Raw genomic sequence first — 8991 nt, forward strand, 5'->3', positions numbered from 1 at the left:
TTTTGTTGTTGTCACTTTGTTTTCCACGTTTGTCATAATCTTAGAGTTTATTAAGGTAGGACAGGGCGGGAGGTAGAGCAGGCGTCTCCTAACTGAAAGGTTGCCGGTTCAATCCCTGGCCCTAACCCCAAGTACCTTCTGATATATCCCTTGGAGCAGTAGTGTGTGTGGTGATGTGCAGAGATGATAGACTGACCATACACACCTCAAATAGAAGATATAATTACATAAATACGTTACCAAAAGTTACACGCCATAGGATAAAAAAATGATTTAAATAAAACATCATAAAAACACCCCACTGCATATGAAACTGTATTATTGGTAAATTGGGCATACCATCATAAGTAAAACTAATTACTTTTCTCTCAGTGTTAAATGCATTAATAGTAATACTGTTTAACAGATGTTCATTTTTTAGCTCATTTTAAAAGCATGTCCAGTGTCCAGGATCATATTCTATAAATCATGTCTATAGTTGCTGTCCTGTGAGGAGCACAAATCCATGAACACAATCTGTTGTTCATGAGCTCAGAAACACAGGCCTATAACTTGTTTTTTTAGTATGTTAAAATATATTAATAAAGAATTCAAAAATTAGCTGAATGTGCAGTTAGGTGCAACTAATAATATTCACATAGTCTCATAAATGATCATTTGAAACTGCTCGTCAGCCTGTGCTTTGTCAGCTTCCTTGACTGGATTTGGAAAAATCATCTGTCCCCTCTCTATCATCGTCACAGCGTTCCTTGCTAATGTACTAAAGGGTTTATTAAGTTAAGTTATTGAGTTGTTATTATTGTGTGTGTGTCCATTGTTAGATACTCCTTGGGATATTGTATTTTTATTTTGTGTTTTTCTTTTTTATTCAGTTTGGTTTGTGTAGATGTTTTTTTCTTTTCAGGCATTTGTTTTCCCGATTTGTTTCTAGGCCATGTACATCATTTGTATATTTTCACTTATCGATTGTTTGTCCTGTATAAGCTCTGATTCTTGATTGGATGTTATTGTTATTAGTCCTGGTCACAGCTCATTTGAGAGGGAGCTTGGTGTTGTACCATCTAATGAAAAGCAGGTGTGCAGGAAGTGGAAGTTTATTTTCTTCAAGCTGATGGCTAAAACATTATAATTCCTAAAAAGATTTTTTCTACTAACTATAAGAGCAGAATCATCCACATAAAGAAAACAGTCAGCACAAACAGCCTGAGACATGTCACTAACATAGATGGATAAAAAGTAAAGGACGTACAGTAGAACTGTGTGGTATACCACAAGTAACATGAGTAGAATCAGAATCAGAAAGTAAGTAAGTAAGTAAAATTTATTTATATAGCACTTTTTAAGACAAAACGCTGTTACAAAGTGCTTCACATGAAGGCATGTCAAACAAACAATATAGCAACATAAAGGAAGTATAAAAGCATATCAAACAAAGCAATAGTACAGTATAAATATAGAATAAAACAACATATTACGCACTAACATTACCCAAATGCCTGTCTAAACAGATGAGTTTTAAGCTGTTTTTTAAAAGAAGCCACAGTGTCGATGGTGCGTAGTGGGGAGGGTAAACCATTCCACAGTATTGGAGCCAGGGTTTGAAAAGCGTGAAAAGGGTTTTATTGCCAAATGTTGAGCAGGTTTACAACATTAGGAAATTGCTGCGGTACTTAGTGCAAACATACTGTCATATAATGCTTAAATAGACATAAAAATAAAACTTAAAAGTGCTAAGTAGATAGATATATACATGAGTGCAGGTGGTGATCAGTGCCAAACATGGAATGATGCAGTGAACACAGTGTAGGGTCATGTGATTGTGGTGGGAACAGTCATGTGGTTATTGTTCATGAGTCCAACAGCAGAGGGGAAGAAACTGTTCTTATGGCGAGAGGTTCTGGTGCGAATGGACCGGAGCCTCCTGCCTGAGGGGAGCAGGTCAAACAGTCTGTGTCCAGGGTGAGAAGGGTCAGCTGTGATCCGAGTTGCACGCCCCAGTGTCCTGGAGGTGTACAGGTCCTGCAGAGATGGGAGTCTGCAGCCAATCACCTTCTCAGCAGAGCGCACAACACGCTGCAGTCTCTGTTTGTCCCTGATAGCGGCTCCAGCGTACCACACGGTGATGGAGGAGGTGAGGATGGACTCGATGATTGCGGTGTAGAATTGCATCATCGTCCGTGTTGGCAGGTTGAATTTCTTCAGCCGACTCAGGAAGTACATCCTCTGCCGGGCTTTCTTTATGACGGAGGTGATGGTGGGCTCCCACTTCAGGTCCTGGGTGATGGTGGTACCCAGGAAGCGGAATGAGTCCACAGAGGTGATGAGGGTGTCAGTCAGGATGATGGGGGGGAGTGGGGCTGTGTGCTTCCTGAAGTCCACAATAATCTCCACTGTCTTCTGTGCATTCAGCACCAGGTTGTTGTGGCTGCACCAGGACACCAGACGTTCACCCTCCCTCCTGTAGGCAGACTCATCCCCGTCCGAGATGAGTCCATTAACGGTGGTGTCATCTGCAAACTTGATTAGCTTGACAGACTGGTGGGTGGAGGTGCAGCAGTTAGTGTACAGGGAGAAGAGCAGAGGAGAAAGAACACAGCCCTGAGGGGAGCCAGTGCTGATGGTCCGGGAGTCCAAGACATTCTTTCCCAGCCTCACATGCTGCTTCCTGTCCGTCAGGAAGTCAGTGATCCACCGGCAGATGGGATCAGGCACATTCATCTGGGAAAGCTTGCCTTGGAGATGGTCTGGGGCAGAGCTGAAGTCCACAAACAGGATCCTGGCGTAGGTTCCTGGGGAGTCCAGATGCTGCAGGGTGAAGTGTAGAGCCATGTTGATAGCATTGTCTACAGACCTGTTGGCTCTGTATGCAAACTGCAGGGGGTCCAGGGGGGGGGCCGTGAGTGTCTTGAGGTAGGAGAGAACCAGGCGCTCAAATGACTTCATGACCACAGATGTCAGAGCCACAGGTCTGTAGTCATTTAGTCCAGTGATCCTTGGTTTCTTGGGGACAGGGATTATGGTGGAGGACTTGAAGCAGGCAGGCACATGACATGCCTGCAGTGAGGAGTTGAAAATGCCAGAAAACACTGGGGCCAGCTCGTTTGCACAGTGTCTGAGGGTGGCAGGAGACACACCGTCTGGGCCAGGAGCTTTTCAAGCATTCAGACTCTTGAACTGCTTCCTCACATCTGCTTCATGAATGAGTAGTGAGCACAAGTGCATAGTGAGAGTAAAGAGTGCCTTCTGGACGTAGCAGCTGGCTCAATCAGACAGATAGATAGAAAGTACACAGCATCATGTTGGTCCTCCAGTCCAGTCTGTCATTCAGATGAATGCTCAAGTACCTTTCCAATGTTTCTTCCATGAGGGTGACTGACCTAGTTGCAGTTTCTTTGCTCCAGAAGTCATCCACCAGCTCTTTTGTTTTGCATTACAAAGAAGGTGATTTCTTCTGGACCACTCCACAAAGTTCCTCACCAGCTCCCTATACTTCAGTTCCTTCCCACCCTTATTACAGCAATCCAGGAGACAGTAGAAGTGGTGACACCCATTCTGAGCAGCTTCTTAATCAGCAGAAGTGGTTGGATGGTAGTAAAGGCACTGGAAAAATAAAAAAAACATGGTTTTCACAATGCCACCTCTATCATCCAGGCAAAAGTGAGCACGCTCCAACAGGTAGACCAGGTTGTAGTATCATTCCCCATAATGAAGTCTACACCCCTAATGAGCACATAGCCACTTACTAAATCGCTCTGTACCCAAACACAGCTTAGAGAAATGGTGCCTCCATCTCTTTCTTCAGATGAAACTCCCTTTTGTGTTCCTCTCTTTCTGGAGATGAATTTTTTGCTTCGCACCATAATGAGATACATCCAAGTGAGGCAGTGTCACCGGCCTGTCCTCAGGCACCTGAGTGACAGGTGTAGACACAGACGGTGCTACAGTCTGATCTGTCGATGGGGCAACATTCTGATATGTTTCCTTACCACCTGAGATATGCTATGCTGTCTGGGAAGAATATTTCAAATACACCAGAGAAGAAGCAAATGATCAACGACACACATCAGTGACAGCTACCACAACCATTAGCACAGCTGTTTCAGCATCTTGCAAATCCTGGATAAGCCCCCAAATTGTTATGTCCCAAAGATGATGTACACGGGTGTGGGGAGCAACAATAAGTAGAGCCTCAAAAAGAAAAAAGGAGCAAAACATTAGAAACGGTTTTTAAAAAAAGCTTTATTTTAAAAGGTCTCAACACAAAGACAAGGCAATGCTGCTATATCTATAAGAGAACAAAAAGAGAAACATCGGACCACAAACTATCTGAAGGAAGGGAAAATGTAACCAACAACCAAATGCACTTCTGTGTCTCACAGACTCACAGTAGCAGAAAAATCCACACTGCTCCCAAAATCAAAAATGCAGGACTCTTTGAGTCTCTAGAAAACAGAGAAAAGAGAAAGACAGATAAACAACCACAACTCTCGCAAGTGGACCTCACCTAGCCTTCATAATGTTTGAGGACTAATTGCTCAGTGAGCCCAGGTGCTGGTGCAAAAACGCAGGGTCCTGGAGAGAGCAGCACCATACATACACACCCACAAAGCTTCACAGCATGAGTGTCTGTCTCCCACTGAAGAGATGCCTGAAAGCTGAAGGCTCTGCCTCCCATTTAAGAGAAGCTGGGGCCTTATTCAAGGCCTTGCATGTGGAGAGAAGGTTTTTAAATTTGATCCTGGATTTAACAGGGAGCTTATGAAGAGAAGCCAGTCTTGAAGAAAGGAAATCTGCTCTCTCTTTCTAGTCCCTGTCAGTACTCTCACTGCAGCATCTTGGTACCTGGTTAGACACCATGTTTCTAAGATTTTTAGGGCTGAAACTGATAAAACCTCAATTTTGTCTGAATTTAGAAGTAGGAAATTAGGTCATCCAGCTGTTTATGTCTTTAAGAGAAACGGCTTTAGTGAAGGTTACAAATGATCTTCTTATGGCCTCTGACAGTGGACTCATCTCTGTGCTTGTCCTGCTAGACCTCCAGTGTTGGGAAAGTTACTTTGAAAAAGTAATTCAATTATAGTTACTAGTTACTTCTTCAAAAAAGTAACTGAGTTAGTAACTGAGTTACAATATTCTAAAAGTAATTAATTACTTGAAAAAGTAACTATTGCGTTACTTAAAAAAAAACAAAGAACAGTTAACCCCCTGGGGTCCAGGGTATAATTGGCCATTTTTTTACTACTCTTGATTTTCCCTCCACATTTTACCTTTAAAAACTATTTGCTTTGCCTTGTTTGGTATCATTCTTTTTAGCGCAACCTCGCGTGCCTGAATTTACAGTTACGTTCTCATTTTGTCATACTGTATAACCAGAATTGATCTAAAATCAGACAAAAACCATAAAATCAGAGTAGAAAAAGTTATATTTTTACTGTAACAACCACAAACATGTTTAATGAATCATATTTCATAACTTTAAATGCAAATATTAATTGTCAATTTTAAAATCCTATGCACAAGTTTTGCAAACAACAAATTTATTTGCATCCATTTACCTTGATTTTTTAAACAACCATTTCAAACTATTTACAGAACAATCAGCTGTTCTTCAATAAGATGCCACACAAATTATTTGTGCCACTCCAAAAAAATCATTTCTGTCCACTACAAAGGAGAACATCACAGCCTGATACCTGCAGGTCTGACAGCAGCAGGTGTATCACTGCTGTTTCTACCTGGAGACAGCAGTCGCCTCATTGTTCTGACACACAACACAAGACTATCCACAACACTACACACTAACTACACAAGACAACACATTAACTACACACTCCAAACACGCTAAACGTCACAAATCTCACATCTCAAAACTCGCTCTCTTTTTCTGCTCTCTCTCTCTCTCTCGACGTCACTCCTAAAACTTCCCCTGTTTTGTTTTGTTTTTTGCTCATAAGCAGAGAGTGCTTGCTAGCGCTAACGTGGCGAAACTATTGAGGAAAAAACGCCGCGTACACATTGTTTATCATGACTCTGGTTTTACGTGGCCTATCAACACAATTTAAAAACTGGCACCTTGTTGCTTTGTCTTTAAGTGGTCACGTGATTGACTTACCACGACTACTTTATTCTTCCTCAGTCAAACAGCAGCACTCGATTGTTTTGCCTCCTGAGCTCCAGGTGTTGTGCTAGACAGTGCTCGTGATTACCGTCCGCGGGAGCGCGCAGCTGCTTAAAGCTGTAGCGCCCAGATTACTTACAGCTACTTCCTGCAGCTGATATAAGATGCTGTAAGCTGAACACAGTTTCAACCGTCTGTTTGTTGAAAAATAGTAACGGACCGCGTTTCCTTGTTAGTAACTGTAACGGCGTTGTAACGATAGGAATAGTAATTAGTTAGATTACTCGTTACTGAAAAAAGTAACGCCGTTAGTAACGCCGTTACTTGTAACGCCGTTATTCCCATCACTGTAGACCTCAGTGCTGCGTTTGATACTGTCGACCATAATATCCTATTAGAGCGATTAGAACACGCTGTAGGTATTACAGGTACTGCACTGCAGTGGTTTGTATCATATCTATCTAATAGACTCCAATTTGTTCATGTAAATGGAGAGTCCTCTTCACACACTAAGGTCAATTATGGAGTTCCACAGGGTTCAGTGCTAGGACCAATTCTGTTTACATTATACATGCTTCCCTTAGGCAGCATCATTAGAAGACATAGCAAAGAAAAACCTATCTACAGCAAGAATTTCCCCACTGTGGGATCAATAAAATCTTATCTCATCTTATGTCTTATCTTAGAGTGATGCCTAAAAAATGCATTTATTCCTTCTAGCTGGACAGCTGTGATTCATTTTTAGCAGGCTGCCCCAAAACAACCTAAAAAGCCTTCTGTTGACTATAGCGAGAGTACTGATAACATATTTCTCCCATATTGGCTGCTCCTGTTAAATCAAGAATTTAATTCTACATCCTTCTCCTCGTACACAACGTCTTCAATAATAACGCACAAGCTTGTCTCAAAGACCTCATAGTACCATATCGCACTAATAGAGCACTTCACTCTCAGACTGCTGGCTTACTCGACTTACTTTTTCAGGTCCCTCTTCTGTGGAACCAGCTCCCAGTTTGGATTCAGGAGACACTGGGAGACATACACCCTCTGCTTTCAACACTGAGTTTGAAACTTTCTTTTTACTAAAGCATATAATTAGGGCTGGATCAGGTGACCCTGAGTCCTCCCTTAGTTATGCTGCAATAGGCCTAGGCCCTGCTGGGGCTTTCCATGATGCATGTTTTTTCTTCACCCACCTTTTTAACAATAACTCATGCATTTAATCATTAGTTATTATTAATCTATCTACACAGTATGTTTTTTGTCCTGTATCCTCCCCTCACCCCCAGCTGGTGGCTCAGGGAGTTTTTCCTTCCCACGGTTGCTAAGTGCTTGTTCATAGGGGGTCATGTGATTGCTGGGATTTTCTCTGTTATTGTAGGGTCTAAAGCACCTCCAGGCAATTTTGTGCTTTGCTGCTATGACATTAAAAGTGAATGGAATTGAAATAAATTGAATAACCTGAAGAAGTGCAACTTAATCACAGCGCTCAACTTGATGTTACATAGATTGAAGTGGTTTGGCAAGACGCCACATGAACATATCCAGACTCAGCAAACCCCTGCTGTGAGTTTAACGAGGGATTGTTTTACCTGTCCTGGAACACAGACACTGGAGAAAGGCCTGGACTTATTTGTGGGGATCTGGTGGCCATCAAAAAATCATGTTTTATCCTCACTGCTGCTGTTTCTGAATGCTGACAGAACTTTTCAAATGAACCATTCCTCTGCAGATCATCAGCTAGACAGCTGGGTCAAAGGCTGGCGTTTTTAAGTATTGTTTTATTTACTGCCACCTAAAGGCTTGTGGTACATACCCCCCGATAACAGAGATAGATTAATCATGTTTAAAATCAAAGCATTAATTAATGGTAGGACTTCTTTGAGTGTAAATGTGCTTCAGATATGCTGATGGTTTGGAGGAAATAATAACTGAGGTTAACTGAGGAACATCAATCAGAGAGAAAAAAAGTCTAAATAAATATGAGTAGTTTTAAAGTTGTACTTAATGATACGTGTGTGGGACAGGTAGGAATAATCTAAAATTTTATTTGTAAAGAAATTCAAGGAGTCATTCCGAGTTAAGGTTATAGAAATATTTGGCTAGTACTCTGACTCTTCGCCAGCCTGAAAAGAAACCAGGGGTTGTTCTTTTTGTCTTCAGTGAGTGATGAATAGTGAGATGTACTAGCTTCACCGAAGGCAAAATACAGATACTAAATACAGGACAGAATGTAGGCTTTCTGTCATCTCCTAAGACCTGAGTTTAAAGACAGGACGATGTAATGAGAGAAAATATGTTGGTGGTCTGCACATAAAAAAACACAGACATACATGCACTCACACACACATACCCCTTCAAAAACCCAGCACACTTACAAAAACCTCCCCGACCTTCTTCTAATTGGACTAAGGGTGAAGGGAGAGAATGGATGGGGGCCTCCAGAATGGGGTTGAGAGGCATAGGAGGCATAAATGTAACCTTTATTTTTTCCTCTGGGAGATTCCCAAGACACAGTGGGAAGGATTGGTTTCTTTGGTTCTGTGAACAAAAAAGCCTCAGTTTTGCATTTCTGGTGTTATTATTCTGCAGAAACAAGCAGGGCTAAACTCAGAAGAGAACAAACAAACTAAGAGTTTTCATAGCAGTCTGACAAACCTCCACTGTGTGCTGCAGTGCTATGTTAACATTATATCAGAAAACATGACTATTATATTATTATAAGTCTTCATTGCTATTGGGAGTTGTAGAGGTTCAAGACGGTTTAACCATGTTTTCATCAACAGAGAGTGAGACCAATGATTACAAGAGGTCTTTGGAAGTCTTACTTTTATTTCTAATATTCATTTATGTAAATGTGTTAAATGACTTAA

Source organism: Oreochromis aureus, linkage group 13 (genome assembly GCF_013358895.1).
Source record: "Oreochromis aureus strain Israel breed Guangdong linkage group 13, ZZ_aureus, whole genome shotgun sequence".
Classification (NCBI taxonomy): Eukaryota; Metazoa; Chordata; class Actinopteri; order Cichliformes; family Cichlidae; genus Oreochromis; species Oreochromis aureus.